The following is a 19,339-nucleotide window of genomic DNA, read 5'->3' as shown; positions in this document are numbered from 1 at the left end:
ACATGGAGCCCCACAAGGAACACCAAGGAAAAGGGAATTCTCTTTCAAGAAAATATATCTTGTAACATCAACAAGCTTTTATTTCATTCTTTTGATTATCAAAACAAAGAAAACAGCAATTCTTCATGCAGCATCATACTAGATATCTCCCACGGATTTGATAGAATCAATCATAATCTTCAACATCTTCACAAAATTCTTCAATATAACAAAGAACACAAAGGAATACACCATCTTTGAATGGAAATCAATCACATATTATTCATCTTCAATGTCTTCATTGTTCTCTCTCTCAATCTCTCCTATACAGTTACACTGTTTTTATAGAATTGACTATCTCTGACTCTCTCTCTCTCTCTCTATCAATAGTACATCATATCCTCACTACAATGCTCTAATAAAAATCCTTAATAATCCTTCTTAGGTCGTGTATGCACCTCCCAAGAGGTATGTCTGATATGAAGAGTCACCAGAGCCACTATAGTGTCTTTTCATAGCTCACTACTGTCACTGTCACTTAGTCTTCTCTTCAGTCTTTAGCAGTTGTTTCTTCCACTTGTTTTAGCTCTTTTGAACTTAGATTCATCATTTCAAAAGGTTAGAAAAATTTTCCAAAGTCACACATACATTCTACAGAACACTTACAGAAGGTCTACAAAAAAATCACAGTACAGCACCAGAAGAGCTATAGTACAGTTACAGTACAGAGACATAGTAAAGACAGAGCAGAGACAGAGGCTCTACAGAGGGTCATCAGAACCTCATAACTCATACTCAAACCATTCCAAACTATCAAAAACTATTCAATAAGCTTTCAAAAGATCTCAATCTTCATCAATCATCAATCCATGCTTCATATAGAAGATAATCAGAACAAAACAAAAGCTATACAAAACCAATCAAAACCTACCAAAACATCACAGAGCCTCATATATCCACTGAGAATCATCATGAACTTCTAAAACATAATCAATATCATCCAAAACACTCTCAAATACTCCCACTAACAACCATACATCACTCTAAATCCATCAAAAATCAATCATTCAGTCCTCAAAAACAATAAAAATCAGTCAAAAATTCAGTCTTTTTCCACTCTCAACAATAGCAGAGCGCGGTAATGATTCTATGAACTTGCGTGTGGCATGTGCTTGTAAATTGGAATAGGTTAATTCTAGATTTATTTGGCATGAATTTCACTATGTTGTAGTTAGGAAAGGATTGCATGTTGCACATTTATCGTACACAAAATTGCATTCATCAAGAGTTGTATTTAGGGAAAGGCTGCATGGTTCATTAAAGCATGAAATCTTGAAAGCTTAGAAAAAGAATTGTGGGCATGATCCTTAAATGTAAGATCTAGTAGGTTCAATGGAAGTTTCTGCAATTTATCATGCGATTTGATTTTAACAAGAAAAGTTAAGGTTATTGCGAATTTAGCGGTATGTAGAAGCAATGAATCGCGAGTTTACGTGAATTGTGAGACGTTGCAACTATCTTTCTCCTTTAGATCAAGTTAACATCTCTAGGAATGGTTCATCCTTGTCACAAGACAAGTAGATCGAATTATCTAAATCATCTAACCTGCAAGGGATTCGTATAGGTATGGTTCAATCGATACGATAAATACCCCAAGTGCTAACTAGGGTTTAGCATGTTAAGGACTCGACCTAGTTTCGCACTTGTTGCCAAGTCGAAATCCTCATACCCAAAGGTCCTACCCACATTCATGGAATGTAGGGACAATTGGACACTCATGCAAGTAACGATCTAGTGTTTCTACCCTAAGGATCATTCGTTCAAATGTTAAATCTCGATTTGAGTTTGGTATCCCTAGGACCGAACGTTGTCGGTCTAGTGCAATTAGGATTGGGTTAGGTGAGAAGACACCCTAAACCCTAAACATAATTCCTTGACCAGGAAACGCCGTTCAGTGGGGATGAAGTGATCCCATGGAATAGATGTGACACTTGTGCAACAAGTTGCAACGTCGCATGGCCTTGTGGTTTGATCACAAGAGAGTTTTGCCATTCCTTGGAATGAGATTGGCAGGTTCTTGCGCCTTTATGGATGTATTTCAAAGATAAATAAGATAACCTGTTGAAAAGGAACTTGTTTGAGATTGTTTTTCTATGTCAAGTGCTAAGATTACGTGAAGGAACCAGTGTCTAACTGGCTAATTAATAAAGCTGTTTGATGCATGTCCAATTAAATGTGGTAGGTAATTAGAAAACTAAAGAAACCCTGAGGAAAGTGCAGTGGATGTGGCCATGGGTCCGTCCTACGGATGGGTGGTCCCGGTTAGCCAGGAACTTTTCTCAATCGAAATGGACAGCAAGGAGGTCTTCTCAACGGAAATGAACAACAAGGGCACTGACCTAGAGTTTAGGTTACTAGAATCCCGATTTATGCTATTTTAGGGAAATGGAATGGGACTATGACTTATGGGCAGAGAGGTTGAGCCTTGCATCCCTCTCGTTTCCCATCCTCCTTGAACCAAGTGCAGCCTGAATCCGCTTTGTTCCTGGCGATTCTACGTAAAGTAGTTCGCGACACTAGCTGCCGTTTAGGAAAGTGACCATTAGGAGAAACCCTGATTTAGGTCGGTCCTAAGTGGGAACGGCCGGAATACTTCCGCTACCTGGCAGACGCGAAAAGTCCTAGATCGCAAACCTTGTAACATTCCATGGGAGTGCCGGGCAGAGCTTTCTAGACTTCTTTCCGATGGGCTGCTAAGACGTGTCTTGAAGGGAACAGGTGGACATGTTACAAAAGACCTAGATACTTTTAAACCAAACTTAACGTTTCGGTAGTTGCTGATGCTGTCTCCCAGCTGTCAAAAGAAATTCAAAAGCATCTTGACAAGAAGATGTGGACTAAGGATCGCTCCTTCAACAGTGACCAAGACCAATAAGGCCTCGGAGCCTGTAAAGAAAGTAGATGTGGCTAATGCCTTCCTAGATCCTGGAACCCCAGAGATTAGGATATGGATAGAAGGATGCTTTATTTCAGATGCATTGATTGATGGAGGCTCATCAGTAAACATAATGATAGATGTGACAATGAAGGACTTAGGGTTGCAAGGAATTCAACTTACACAGTGGCTTATCAGATTGGCAGACCAAAGCAGAGTCAAACAGTTGGGCATTCTCCCATACGTAAAAACAACCCTTGCAGGAAGAGACTATTGGCTGACATATTTGGTGGTCAAACCAAATTTGTATGGGACCTCATACCCTTTGCTGTTGGGAAGACCTTGGCTTTTTGAAGCAAGAGTCAGGATGGACTGGTTCAAAGGAACCCTAACCCTAGGCAGAGGACCCAATAAAGTGGTATTGAAGCTGTATGGATCACAAAAAGGCAATGGCCACATCCATCGAAGTCATAACTAACTCCTTGAACTAGGTAACACATGGTACATCAGGAGATGAAGAGGCTGTTAAGCAGATCTTTCCTAAGAAAACAGAGGCACAGTCTTTAACAGTAGGCACTGTAAGCCTGTTAGATATGATCAATGCCCCACCCTCATTAGGTGCTACCAATGATCCATGGTGCTCAAAGTTGTAAGGCCCCCATTATGAGGAGAAGCCAAATGTGAGCCCGGACATTGGTTGAGTCCTGACTTGTATATCAGATGAGGTCTATGTGACCGGATGGCAAAAAGGTGACTGTTGTGGGTCTAATCTTTGGGTTAGACGGAGTGGTTAAGCTGGTAGCAACTCGAGGCACATTGCATTGAGTTGCGTGGTAAGGGAGTTAAAAGGAGCCCCTATTGTGGGGTCCGGGGGCCGCGGAAGCGGCCCCTGGCTAGGGGGTCCCAAGGGGGCCAGCGGCTGGGGGGTCCCAGTCGGTAAAGGGAATATTCCCTGGAATATTCCCTAGCCGACTAGTGGAGGCTCATATGGTAGGTCGGTCAGCAGGCCGACCTAACGACCTTCGCGGGCTATAAAAGCTAAACCCCTTCGCAGCCATCTCTCACTCATCTTTCACCCAGTCAGAGTTGTTGTTCCAGCTAGCCTTAAGCTCTTCACCTATCTTCTGTTTAGATCGCCATCTAAGCTTCACTCAGTGGAAGCGCACGGGTGGACAGAGCCATCTTTGTATCAGTTGTTTGAAGTTAAAGAATTTACTGATTCTCCTTTTATCTGTTGTGTACTCTCTATCTCTTTCTCAGATTCTGTTCGCTGCGCCGTGTAATATTTTACATGGTATCAGAGCCCAGGGGGCTCTAGAGATCGGAGAGCGTGCAAGAGGCAAAGGCTTCAACAGCAAAGAGAAACGATGTCGACTCCGGGAAGCAGTTCTGGCGCATCAGGAAGCGGTGCAGGAGGTGGTGTTGCTGTACCGGCTATTCAAACACTGAGGATTCGTCCACCAACCTTCAGCGAAGGCAAGTTAGATGGTACAAACTACACCTTGTGGAAGTTCAAAATTACAACTATCCTTGATTCTTATGAGCTTCTAGAGACTGTGCTGGGGACTAACGCAGAACCACAGCCTACCCCCGACCCATCAAATCCTAGTGTGATGATTCCTCCAAATGCAGATCTTCTACGAGCTTGGAAACGAAGGAATGCAGATGCATTGTGTGCCTTAGTTACAAGCTGTTCTGACAGTGTTTTGACTTTGATTCAGCATACAACCAAAGCGTCAGAGGCTTGGAATGTACTAAGGAGTCAGTATGAAACACGAAACCAAACAAGGATTCAAAACTTGGAGAATCAACTAGCAGCGGAGAAGTTTGCTGAAGGAGAGACGGTTGAAGCATTCATCACTCGGATTAAGAATCTGCACGACCAGATGGCTGGCGCTGGGATACAAAAGACTAGCGAAGAGCTAGCTCGGAGGTGTCTTCAGATTTGTCCACAAAAGTTTGATGGACTAGTAACTGCCCTTAATACTCAGGTGAGACCTCAAGCTTTGACTTTTGAGGAGTTTTGTGCATTATTCATGGAGGAGGAGTTGAGGCTGAAAGCCCGAGAAGGAAGCAACAATGGAGATGTTGCATTCTCTGCCAATGCAAAAGGTAAAGGTGTTTCCTCCACCAAAAATGATGGTGACAAAAAGAAGAAGGGCGGCAAGAAGAAGTTTCAAGGAGAGTGCTTCTACTGTAAGAAGAAAGGACATGCAATTGCAGATTGTCGTGTCAAGAAGGCAGATGAAAAGAATGGTACCCTTAAAAGTAAAGGGAAAGAGACAGCCAATACGGCTGAAGCAGAGTTGGAATTATTCATGGCGACCATTGAGGAAGTGTGCTCCTCGGCGCAAGAAGAATCTACCACTGACTCATGGGTGTTGGATAGTGGGGCCTCCCGTCACATGACCAACAAGAAAGGTCTATACAGTTCTATGCAGCCTCTATAAGAATCCATCACTATGACAGTTGGAAATGATGCTAAATGCCCTGCTGCGGGCACATGTACTATTTCTTTTGTTGCTGCAAATGGTGAAGTCAAAAAGCTTTCAAATATGTTGTATGTTCCCGAAATCAGGAGAAATCTCTTATTAGTTGCTGCCATAACTGATCTTGGTCATGAAGTGAGGTTCAAGAAGACAGGTGCAGAAATTATTGATAGTGCTGGCACAATTGTTGGCAAAGGAGAAAGAAGGAACAACCTGTATGAGCTAAGTGCTCTTACAGCCACCGCTGGAGTGGGCACAAGTAAGCTTTGGCATGAAAGGTTTGGACACATCGGATTTGCAGTATTGAAGGAGATGCAAAAGCAAGGTATGGTTGCTCACCTACCTACAATAACTGAATTGAAGGAACCATGTGAAGCTTGTATGATGGGCAAGCAACAGAGAAAGGCATTTTCACAAGAAAGCAAGAATAGAGCACAGGCTCCTCTAGAGTTGGTGCATGCTGACTTGTGTGGTAAGATGCCTACACAGGCCTTGGGGGGATCTTCTTATTTTATGTTGATTGTCGACGACTACAATAGGAAGATGTGGGTGTACTTCCTTCGTGATAAGGCTCAAGCTTTTGGTAAGTTTAAAGAATGGCTAATACTTGTTGAGAATGAAACAGGGAAAAGTGTGAAGAAATTTAGAACAGATGGTGGTGGTGAGTTCAACTCAAAGGAGTTTGAAGGCTTTTGCAAGAGCAAAGGGATCAAGCGTCAATTGACGACGCCTCACACACCTCAGCAGAACGGTGTTGTGGAACGCAGGAATCACACCATTGTGGAGATGGCAAGATGCATGCTAAAGGGCAAGGGATTGCCTAACCATTTTTGGGCTGAAGCTGTTAATACTGCAGTCTACATTCTAAATCGGAGCTATACAAAGGCTCTCAAGGGAAAAACACCTCATGAGGCTTACACTGGTAAGAAACCATCTGTCTCACATTTCAGAATTTTTGGATGTGAATGTTATGCACATGTTCCAGATGAGAAGAGAAACAAGTTACAACCAAAAAGCAGAAAATGTATCTTCTTGGGTTATAGTGATGAGCAGAAGGCTTACAAATTATATGACCAAGAGGCAAAGAAGATCATCGCGAGCCGTGATATGGTGTTCAAGGAGGAGCCGCATACAGTGGAGGAGGAGAAGGCAAGTTCTTCCACTTTATCATCAAGCGAAGAAGTAGTCCACTATGAACCTGTCCCGAGAGCTATCCCTATCCTTAAGGAGGAGGAAGCATCATCTTCAGATGATGAGGAAAAAGTTCACCAACCTGACATCACCCCACCGGAAAAGCCATTGCCGCGCTGGGTGAAGCAGCTCTATGACCACAATAATCCTATGCCTGCATCTGTTGAGGAGAAGGCAGACGGACCAAGGAGGTCTCAGGGAATAGAGGAGCAAAGGAGGGCTTCTGCTCACATAGTCAATATGGCCTTGATGGTTGAGATTATGAGAGAAGTAAAGGAGCCAACTGACTTAGAAGAAGCACTTGCAGATCCATCATGGAAGGCTACTATGCAGGCGGAGTATGACAGCATAATGAAGAATGACACTTGGGAGCTAGTGGATCGACCAGCAAAGCGGAAGGTTATTGGCACCAAGTGGATCTGGAAGGTAAAGTACAAGGCTGATGGTACCTTAGAAAAGTACAAAGCTAGACTGGTTGCCCAAGGATTTTCACAAGTTGAAGGGTTTGATTTTCAAGAGTCATTTGCCCCAACTACCAGAATGACCACTATTCGCACGGTACTTGCAGTGGCTACCCATAAGAAGTGGCCAGTGTACCAAATGGATGTTAAGTCAGCGTTCTTAAATGGTGACCTCAAGGAGGAGGTGTACGTGGCTCAGCCACCAGGGTTTGAGGCCCCCCATTCTGAGAACAAAGTGTGTAAACTGAAGAAGGCATTGTATGGGCTGAAACAAGCCCCCAGAGCATGGTACCAGTGGATAGATAGGTTCTTTTTAAACCTAAACTTCAAAAGATGTGCCTTAGATGCTAACTTGTATGTTTACAAGGATGGTAAAAAGTCTGTAGTGATTGTCCTATATGTGGACGACCTTCTTATTACAGGTGACTATGAAGATATGATCAACCAAACTCGAAAGGCTTTGAGCTCTGAGTTTGAAATGACAGACTTAGGCTTGCTGCACTATTGTTTGGGGATTGAAGTCTGGCAAGAGCCAGGAAAGATCTTCATCTCTCAGAAGAAGTATGCATGGGAGATCTTGAAGGCATTTGGCATGACCGAGTGCAAGGAGATAGCAACACCTATGGAGGTGAATGCAAAGTTATCCGTCGAGGATACATCAGCATTAGCAGACATTGGGAGGTATAGGAGGTTGGTCGGCAGTCTGATCTACTTGTGTAACACTAGACCAGATATCAGTTTTGCTGTTGGTGTTTTGAGTAGGTTCTCAAACAAACCTCATGAGAGTCATTGGAAGGCTGGGATGCGGGTGCTCAGATACTTGAAGAAAACTCTTGACTATGGTATCACATACAGTTTCGGAACTTCTCTTGTGGGGAACTATGACTCAGATTGGGCAGGAGACATTGATTCCAGGAAGTCAGTTTCTGGTTATTGTTTCTCTTTGGGTTCAGGAATTTTCTCTTGGATTAGTAAGAAGCAACCAACAGTGGCATTGTCTTCTACCGAAGCAGAGTACAAGGCAGCTTGTTTTGCTGCATGTGAGGCCGTATGGTTGAGAAGGATTCTATGGCATATGGGAGTGCAGGATGAATAACCAACTGTGCTGAGATGTGACAATCAGAGTTGCATCGCCATTGCCAGAAATCCAGTGTTTCATGCACGCACCAAACATATAGAGATCCAGTATCACTATGTGCGTGATTTGATGGAGGATGGGATAGTGGAATTGGTCTACTGTCCAACAGAGGAGAATGGAGCAAATATCTTCACCAAAGCACTTACGAAGGATCTGCTTCAAGTTCATCTTCAGAGACTCGGCATTGGGCCGAGGAGATAGTTCACCTATGGGTGGACATTGAGGGGGGGTGTTAGATATGATCAATGCCCCACCCTCATTAGGTGCTACCAATGATCCATGGTGCTCAAAGTTGTAAGGCCCCCATTATGAGGAGAAGCCAAATGTGAGCCCGGACATTGGTTGAGTCTTGACTTGTATATCAGATGAGGTCTATGTGACCGGATGGCAAAAAGGTGACTGTTGTGGGTCTAATCTTTGGGTTAGACGGAGTGGTTAAGCTGGTAGCAACTCGAGGCACATTGCATTGAGTTGCGTGGTAAGGGAGTTAAAAGGGGCCCCTATTGTGGGGTCCAGGGGCCGCGGAAGCGGCCCCTGGCTGGGGGGTCCCAAGGGGGCCAGCGGCTGGGGGGTCCCAGTCGGTAAAGGGAATATTCCCTGGAATATTCCCTGGCCGACTAGTAGAGGCTCATATGGTAGGTCGGTTAGCAGGCTGACCTAACGACCTTCGCGGGCTATAAAAGCTAAACCCCTTCGCAGCCATCTCTCACTCATGTTTCACCCAGTCAGAGTTGTTGTTCCAGCTAGCCTTAAGCTCTTCACCTATCTTCTGTCTAGATCGCCATCTAAGCTTCACTCAGTGGAAGCGCACGGGTGGACAGAGCCATCTTTGTATCAGTTGTTTGAAGTTAAAGAATTTACTGATTCTCCTTTTATCTGTTGTGTACTCTCTATCTCTTTCTCAGATTCTGTTCGCTGCGCCGTGTAATATTTTACAAAGCCAACTGCCAAGGGAAGTAAAATCCTTGTCCATGGGTGAATACCTCCTGCCTCAATTAGAATTAACTTCTGAAGTCACCTTTGACAGTGAAATAGAAGCATGGATGTATTATTCTCCCTATTACATGAAAGTCGCAGAGATAGAGCAGAGACAGTACAGAGACAGTATAGTTACAAAGCAGAGATGGTACACAGAAAAAGCTGATACAGAGCTGATATAGAGCAGAGATAGAGCGGATACAGAGACAGTCACAGAGACAGTAACAGATACAGAGCCAATGCCAGAGGCAAAAGCAGAGTTAGAAGCTGTGACAGAAGCAGAAGCAGATGCAGAGGCAGAAGATCTGTTCTTTTCCTACAGAGCCTCTACAAAAGTAGAGACAGAGCCTCTAGAGGAAGAGGATGAAAATGATGAGGAAGAAAATAAAGCGGGTTATGAAAGTGCAGATGAAGAATTCCCTCTGATAGAGGATGAACTTGTTGATGTCCCTACAGAGACCTCAGAGGCCGAAGATCTCCGAGTGCTGGATGGAATGACCATGGTTCCATTTGGGTTGACCAATGGACCACAAAGTATGCAGAATCTGTATAAGCAATGGATTAAAAGCATAAAAATTAAGTTCACCAGTGGCTCTTGTTGCCCTGACTGTTCATCCCAGAGAAAAGATGATGATGATGCCCCCTGCCCAACAGAAGCCAAAGCCCTCAGAGCCTCGGCCTCTAGAAGGTCCGTGCTATGTGACATTCTTGGATGCATCCTTTGAAGATGAATCCCTAAGTCCAGAAGAAATTACCGCTCACATAGAAGCAAACAAAGCTCTGATACCCTTCCAACAACCTCAACAGACGATTGAGTTATTTGTTCAGAAGGAGGACACTGGCTCTAGTGGAACATCAGATGAGGATACTACTCTCTTGAAAGAGTCATACCTCTACCCAGAAGCAATCCGTGGGACATTTATCTGCGAAGTAGAAGGTGAAAGACAAGTGACGTTCTTGGATACTGATGGTACTGAACGTCACCTGAAAGTGGGCCTCAATCTTCTAGAAGAAGAACTACTGGTCCTGTAAGACCTACTTATAGAGAACTTAGACTTGTTTGCTTCGTCGTACAAAGACCTAAAGGGGATTGATCCCACAGTATGTCAACATCACATTGACCTAGAGCCTGATGCCAAACCTGTAAGGTAGCCCATCTGCACAAGCTCCTAAGGAAAGAAGTTGATTTCCTTTGGACTGATGACTGTGAAGAGGCCTTTAATACCCTAAAACAGTGCCTTATCCAAGCACCTATCTTACAATCTCCTGATTGGACGAGGGAATTTCATGTGTACACAGATGCATCATTTGAAGGGCTAGGTGCTGTCCTATGTCAAAAGGGCCCTTCTAAATTAGATCAACTAATATATTATGCAAGCCGAAAGGTCACTGATAGGGAACGGAACTATACAGTGACAGAGCTTGAGTGCTTGGCAATGGTGTTTGCACTGGAGAAGTTTCAATACTATCTACTGTCAATGCAAGTTCTATGTGGATCATGAAGCCATGTCCTTCCTGATGAACAAAGCAGATGTTAAAGGACAACTGATGAGATGGTTACTCCTATTCCAGGAGTTTGATTTTGAAGTTGTCACTAAGCCTGGCCATTCCCATGTCCTAACCGATCATTTATCACGGATCCCTCAATCAGAAGTAGAGGAACATGATGATCCAGACCTTCTTGATGCTTCCTTATTTCTAGTTGAAACAATTACTCCCTGGTATGCAGACATAGCCAATCTCCTAGCAACTCAACAATATCCTCCTGGCATCTCAAGCCGTGAGAAGAAGAAGCTTTTGTTAGAATCAACCCCCTACACTTTGTTAGGCGGTGCACTGTACAAGAGAGGCAAAGATGAAGTATTGTGAAGATGTGTTGCAGGGGATGAAATCGGCATAGTATTGAAAGCATGCCATGACGAACCATGTGGTGGACACTTTGTAGGAGAAGCGACAGCCAGGAAGGCTCTGTTAGCAGGATACTGGTGGCCGACACTCCACAAGGATGCATATGATTACTGTAAGAGATGTGATGCCTGTCAGCGAATGGAAAAACCCACCAAAACAAGTGCCATGCCACTACAACCCATTCTTCCCCTAAAGTCATTTGAGAAGTGGGGGATTGATTTCATGGGTCCCATTGATCAACCTACTAAACGGAAGCAGAACAGATACATCCTAGTATGTATGTCACAAAGTGGTGTGAAGCTAAAGCTCTAAAGTGGGATGATGGTAACAACGTAGCCCTGTTCATGTACAAGAATATTATCACCCATTTTGGCAGTCCCCTTGAGCTGGTAGTAACAGAGGTACTCATTTCCTTAACAAGATCATGGAGGAGCTAACTGAGCTGTATAAGATCCGCAATCGCAAGTCCATTGCTTATTACCCCAAAGCCAATGGCCAAGTTGAAGTCACTAATCACATTCTCTGCTCGATCCTAACAAGAACGATTGCCGCACATCGTCGCGACTAGGACGATCGACTTACAGAAGCCCTCTGGGCCTACAGAACCTCTCATAAGTCAGCTACAGGACAGACCCCTTTCCAGCTAGTGTATGGTACAATAGCTGTCTTCCTTGTTGAGCTGAAATTGCCCTCTTTGCGAGTGGCAGTTAAAGAATGCTTGGGAGATAATTTGCAGTCGTCTCCTGCACTTGGAATGCTTGGATGAGATACGGCGGATGGCCCTACAGTGCATGGAAACCACTCAAGCATGACGCAAGGCCTATCATGACAGTTTCATCAAGCACAAGGAGTTCAAAGAAGGTGATCTTGTTCTAGCCTATGATTTCAGATTTGGCAAGTTTCCTGGCATACTTCAACAATGGTGGATGGGCCCGTACAAGGTACTTACTATCAATCCTAATGGCTCTGTTCAGGTACAGACCGTTGATGCCTCTGATGATCCTTTCTTGATCAATGGCTATCGCCTGAAGATGTATTTCCCTCCCTGGGGATCTTGACAATCACAGTCGGCCTACCCTTTCCCTTTTGGGCGTGGCCCTGTCGTTCTCATCGTGCTTCTAATAGCCCTTATGATTCTCCTCATGAGGTGGTCTCGTTCTGATAACCCCTCGCAGAAACATCTCAACCCGACATTGTTCTCTTCTCGTCTGATCCAACAACGGTGGCGAGGTTGGTCCTGACATATGGTATTTCTACCATTCTCTTTCTTAATGAAAAAAAAAGAAAAAAAAGAAAAAATAAACAAAACTGTTATGGGAGAAAAGGAAGAAATTCCCTGTCATAACAGGCCTCATTCCAAGAAAAGGTGGAACACCCTTGAGCGGGAAGTTGACTGTGGAAAAGGTGGTAACACCCTGTAGTTCAGGATAGCTAACTCATTACTAGCAGAACCTCTTCAGAAAGTAATTTAAAGCCACCTCCCTTGGTGGTCTATCTCTGCAATATCAGTCCGTCTGCCCTTCTTAACAGACGACTCTTCTTACAAGTCATTGAAGTATGAGATTTGTAGGCTACCTCCATGGGTACGCCTTGTCTTCAAGATCCTGATGACACCAACAGCCGACATGATCTTCATCACCAACCCCTTGAGTGATGCGAGCTTACATCCTAATAGGATGGGGATGCGAGTATGGGCTGCCCTCTATATCTATCAGAGAGTGAGACAGAGGGTGGGGGGAGTGACCAGTCTTTCCCTTTAAATCAAATGAGAGGTGGAGATGTGTGAACAAAGTGTTGCACGCACGGGATGGGCCTCTCAATGCACAAAGCACGATATGTTCATGTGCAATGCACCATAAGGCTCCCTGGCCTTCCTTCTTGCACTGTATGCTGGCACAGGGCGGAATGCACAGTTGCACCATCAATTGCACACAAGGCATACAACCTCTGCACAAGTGACTGTGAGGATTACATCAATGGGATTCAGGAATGGGTTGCCCTCTGTATCTTTCAACAGAGCGTGAGACAGAGGGTGGGCTGAGTGTGACTGGTGTTTCTTTAATCAATTATTAAGAGGTGAGGATTGAGGGACGTTACGACCATTGGAGTCAGGTACGTTTCTGTTTCCCTATGCACCCACGGGATGGGTCTCTGCCATCAACACAGGACATGTCACTGTGTTCTGTACACTCTACTATAAGGCTTCATGGCCTTTCTTCTTGCACCTATGCCAGACGGGTTGGACGCACTGATGCACCATCAATTGTGCACCCTGGCATACTCCCTCTGCACCATTCCTTTGTCGATTTCTAAACCGAGTGTGAGCTCTGGGTTTTTATCATTATTTCCTCGAGTGATGTTAGTAATGGGGTGAGTGACTGCTCTTTCATTCCATTTGAGTAAGCGTGAGTTGAGTGCAATATCCCTCGTCATCGATGAATTTCCTGCAAAATTCCTGCGATTCCTTCAACCAGCTACCTCCTTGGGTGCTGCCGCATGGTCCCTGCCATGAAGGATGAAGGAGTGTGCTGTGAAGACACCTTGTTACCTCCTCCAGCTGACACAATGACACCAGACGCAACCTCGATAGTCAACATTCCTCCTCGACAATATGGGCCAAGTTTTTCTAACCGTACACCTTCAGCTTCTCAGTGATGGTTATGTCTTAAGTGTGGGGACATTCGTGGTTGGTTTGATGTGAGGTACCAGGTCCTTGAAGTTTGGTTTACCCTTCCTCCTAAGGTCTTAAGTATGGGGACGCGTCCCTGTACGTCTATGTTGTATACCCCCATGCATATACCCTGTTCTGATCATGCATTCATGCCATGACTTCATTTTATCCTGATGGGGTCCCTTCCCCACCCTTCCGTTCTATTTCACCCTATCCCCGAGGTTGTTCCTTGACTGTTTGCCATTATTCTTTGTTTTGTGATTTTTCCATGTGAATGCACCCTACCTTCACTGGAATCCCAATCCAACCTTACAACCCTGTTTGTCCCTTCAAACTTCCTATTTTTCCTTTTTACCAACCCTTGTTCCGACAGACGGTTCTTAAGTTATTAATTTTTGAAAAAATTCCCGTAAAATGGACAGTTTTCCATGTGAACGCGTCTTTATTGCTTCGGAACCCTGATCTAATGTGTCAGTCCTGTCCTACCCATTCCTCTTGACACTTTTTCTTTTTATTCCGTGTCCTTTCGATATACGGTTGATCCGTTATTAATTTTTGTGGGTTTTCGAGCATTTTTCGTGCCTATTATTCACATTTTTCTATGTGAACCTGCCCTATTTTCACTGGAATTCCTGTTTAATTTGACAGCCGTGTCTTGCCAGCATTTCCCCCACTTTTTTCCTTTTTTTCCCCTCTTTCGATTGTCGAATTTTTTGTTACTAATTTTTTCGAGTGTTTTCGGGTGTGATTTTCGTGTTTTTTTCACGTGAACCCCTCCTACTTTCCCCCAAACTGAGTTCTGATGCACCAATCCTCTGTATCCCTTTCTTTCAGACATTTTTCCTTTTTATTGTCCTCTATTCCGGCACACGGTTCTTCTCGTATTAATTTCCAAGTCTATTTTCAGGCCCATTTTTGGGGTTTTTCCCATATGAACGCATCCTATCTTGATCGAAACTATGTTTTGTCATGATAAGATTGTAGCACACATTGTTTTGCACACTTTTCCTTCTTTTTGCACTTCGTTTCGATGCGCGGATTTTCCAATATTAATACCCGTATGTGTTTTCAAGTTTATTTTTTGCGTTTTTCCCATGTGAACACCCTGATTTTGCCCCGGAATCCATGTTGCATGTTTCCAACATTTTTCCCTCGTCTCTGGACACATTTTTTCTTTTTATGGATTTTTAATCCGATGAACGGTTTGGATTTTATTAATTTTTCTTCCTTTTTCCCTTGTGACCGCGTTTCTCGTGTCGCGCGTGAATGCGCCTGTTTTTGGTTTTACGCACCTCGGGATGCCCCATGGCATCCGTATCTTGCGTGTCACCGTCCCTTCCTGTTTCACCCTGTCACTGCAAATTTTTTTTATCCCTGCCCGCGCATGCGCACGAGCCGAGGGTGTGTTTCTTACCCCTCCATTTTCCATTTTTTATTTTATTTCTCTATTTTTCCTTTAAAAAACAAAGTAAAAAAAAAACAACCACTGCAAAAAAAATCATAATAAAGAAGTAAGAAAAAACACCCAAATAAGCAGTGAGAGAGAAAAAAAAACAAAAGCACAATAAGAAAGCAAGAAAAAAAACAAAAAAACACACACACACACAACCAACCCCAAGAAAAAAAACCAAGCAAGAAAAAAAATAAAAAAGAAAAAAAACCCAAAAAGAGAAAAAACCAACATCACTGAAAAAAAAAAGGAAAAAAAGAAAATTTTAAAAAACAAGAAAGGAAAAAAAGAAAACAAAAAAAGAGAAAATAAAAACGAAAAACAAAAAGAAAAAAAAGAAAAATATATACCTACTTGGTTGTCGTTCATGCGCGCCTCCTCTTCCTTCCCTTCTTCTCCCATCCTGCTTCTTCTTCTCCTCCTCCCTTTCTTCTTCCCCTTCCCCTTCTCTTCTTCTTCCCCCCCCCCTTCTTCCTTCTCCTCCTTCTCCTTTGCCTCTCGGCTGCCCACCACGACAGCGCCTGCGACGCCGCCAGCTAGGATCGCTGCTGCCTGTTGAGATATCGAGCTCCACTCGTGATATGCCAGGGTGACTGTTGTGCATTTATGTCACCGACTTGTCAGTTGTTGCAGATGCGGTTGGTACACCGCCCATGAATAATAGCTACATGACAGCTATCCTTATCTACTCTAGTTCGTGGCTTAGTTAGTATGCCACCTTAGTTAGTTGAGTTTGGTTTGAGACCCATATATAGGGTTCTTCTATTTCTTTGTACTTGAGTTCTTTTGGCTTACACAACTAAGAAGAGGAAAAACTGTTTTCAGCCTCCACCTTTGTGTGTATTCCCCCATTGTGCAAGCAAGAAAGCTACAAGTGAGACTCCTTCCTTCTCTCCCACAATCTTGACATGGTATCAGAGCCTTGTTCGTGGTAAGGAGCTCAAGAAAGCAAGCCAAGCTCGCGGTGTTCTGGTAAGAGGAGCAGTGTTGCTTTCATTTTTTGTTTTGGGAGCAGATCTCTGCACAGGTAGCACAGCCAGAAATTGCAAGAGTGCATTGTCTCAGGTTGAGACACCCTTCGCGGTGAAGCAAGAGGGCAGTATATGCTGCGGGTAAGGGCTTTAGCCCTTGGCGACCCTGTTTTTTTTATTTGAGGCCATTTTGGGGCCTGTTTTGGAGGCGGAAGTTTTCTGCACGCACTCAGGAAAAGGCCCAGTTTTATGCTGTGCAGCCACTGTTCTACAGGTCGGTGAAAAGTTACTGTAGAAATTGCATCGTATGCTTGTGCGCATAGACGTTGGGAGTTACAGAATCATCCTTGTTGCCTGTTGATGCAAAATCGTCACTAGGAAGTGACTGTGTGGTCAAATACCACTTTCGCCAGTTTTGCAGATTTGCCCTTGTGAGGATGAAGCTGTGTTTTTTGCAGTGACAGAATTTTTTGCAGTATTCTGTAATGGCGTCTGATTCTCTTTCACAGATTGTCACTGAAAAGCTTGACAAGAACAACTTCCAGGCATGGAAGTTTAGAATGACAAATTTCCTTATGGGAAAAGGATATTGGGAATTTGTTGCAGGAAATGAACAAGAACCAGTTCTTCCTGATGTTCCCAATCAACAGCAAATGCAGGCATTTAAAGCATGGCATGAGAGAGCCAGGAAAGTTATGTACTGGCTGTCTATCAGCATTTCAGACTCTATGATTGTGCATATTCAAGATGCAAGTATGCCAAAGGAGGGGATGACAGAAATGAGCATTTGTTTATGGTGCAGCACATGAACAATTCTGTGACAAGTGCAGAAGAAAGCAACGATGTGTGGTATGTTGACTCAGGTGCATCAAACCACATGACAGGTCATGCAGAATGGATGGAGGATGCAAGGAAAATGGAAAAACCAGGATTTGTGGAGACTGGTGATGATACTACACATCCTATTGTGCAGATTGGAAAAATTCATTTGTCTATGCAGGATGGGAAAAAGAAATACCTATCCGATGTATTTCATGTCCCGAATATCACCAAGAATCTGGTTTCTGTTGGTCAAATGGTTGAGCAGGGCTTGCAGGTCAGATTTAATCCTCATGGATGCTTTATTGAGGATATGAAAAATAAAGGTCGCTTGATAGCAAAAGGAAAGAAGAAGGGCAGAATGTTTACGTTGGATGCAGACATGTCTGAATTGAGTGCAGCAATGTTTGCACATGGGACCGGTGTAGTTGCAGATATTGATATCTGGCATAAACACATTGGTCATGTTAATGTACAGCGACTTAAATCAATGCAGGCCCAAAATATTACTTGTCATTTATGTTGATGATTTGATTATGATAGGTGACAGTGATGAAGATATCCTTCATGTGAAAATGCTATTGAAGCAAACGTTTGAGATGAAGGATTTAGGAGAGCTGCATTATTTCTTGGGCATTGAGGTGATTAGATCACCAAGTGGGATACAGCTCTTGCAGAGGCAGTATGGATTGGACATGCTGTCCAAATATGAGATGACAGGCTGTAAGCCTATTTCAGTTCCTTTGGAGCAGAATATGAAGCTGAGCACAGATGTAGGTGAGCTTCTGGAAGACCCTACTATGTACAAACGCATAGTAGGAAGTTTGATTTATATGACTATTACTAGGCCAGATTTGAGCTATGTTGTTGGATTGGTAAGTCAGTTTATGCAGGCTCCAAGGAAACCGCATTTGGATGCAGCTAGATGCATACTCAGGTATGTAAAGTCCACATTGCAGTATGGACTATTTTATGAGACTGGGGTTCAGATACAGTTTCATGGATACACTGATGCTAATTGGGCTTGTAGTATTTCTGATAGACGATCTACCAGTGGATATGTGTTCTCTTTTGGGAGTGCTGCAGTCACTTGGAGCAGCAAGAAACAACCTACAGTTGCCTTGTCAAGCACAGAGGCTGAGTACAGGGGTGCAGCAATGGCTGCATGTGAGGTAGCTTGGTTGCATAAGCTACTTTATGATATGCATCAGTCTACAGATGGGCCAGTTGTCATTTATTATGACAACATGAGTAGTATACACTTGGCAAATAACCCAGTCTATCATGCTAGAACAAAGCACATTGAGGTGCATTATCACTATGTGCGGGAGAGGGTTTTACTAGGTCTTATTGATCTAGTTTATGTCAGCACAGAGGATCATGTAGCTGACATATTCACGAAGGCATTGGGCGCAGAGAAGCTGCGCAAGTTCAGAGACCTGCTTGGTGTGCAGGAATTGGAATTGAGCTCGAGGGGGAGTGTTGAGATATCGAGCTCCACTCGTGATATGCCAGGGTGACCGTTGTGCATTTATGTCACTGACTTGTCACTTGCAGATGCGGTTGGTACACCGCCCATGAATAATAGCTAGATGACAGCTATCCTTATCTACTCTAGTTCGTGGCTCAGTTACTATGCCACCTTAGTTAGTTGTCTTTGGTTTGAGACCCATATATAGGGTTCTTCTATTTCTTTGTATGAGACTTCCTTTTGGCTTACACAACTAAGAAGAAAAAAACTGTTTTCAGCCTCCACCTTTGTGTGTATTCCCCATTGTGCAAGCAAGAAAGCTACAAGTGAGACTCCTTCATTCTCTCCCACAATCTTGACACACAATAACTTAGCTTCTTGAAATTTCCTAAGGATAGGGAACTCTTCTTTGGGCGTATGCGAATGAAGACCATGTCTCCTTCCTCGAAGATTCTATCTTGATGCTTCAAATCTGCGTATGCCTTCTGTCCATCCTTGGCGGCTTGGATGTCCTGTCTTATTGACTTTATTTGGTTATCTATCTCTTCCAACATCTGCCTTGAAGCTTCAACCCTCAAGGTTGGATCTGAGAAGTTTAGGGGACTTTCACAGTCATGACCATACAATGCTTGAAAAGGGGTCATCTAAATGCTTTGTTGGTAAGAAGCATTGTAGGAAAATTCAACCAAGGACAAGTATTGAATCCACCTCCTTGGTTCACGGCAGCAGTGTGCCCTAAGCATATCCTCGATAACTTGATTGACTCGCTCCGTTTGGCCATCAGTTTGGGGATGGTAAGCTATACTAAAATAGAGTTGAGTCCCGATGGCTTCGAAGATAGCTTTCCAGACGTGTGATGTGAAGAGAGAATCACGATC

The sequence above is a fragment of the Lygodium microphyllum genome, chromosome 3, assembly GCF_053477565.2.
Source record: "Lygodium microphyllum isolate KBCC chromosome 3, Lygodium_microphyllum_v1.1.10, whole genome shotgun sequence".
NCBI lineage: Eukaryota > Viridiplantae > Streptophyta > Polypodiopsida > Schizaeales > Lygodiaceae > Lygodium > Lygodium microphyllum.
Note: the sequence above shows the minus strand (reverse complement) of the source record.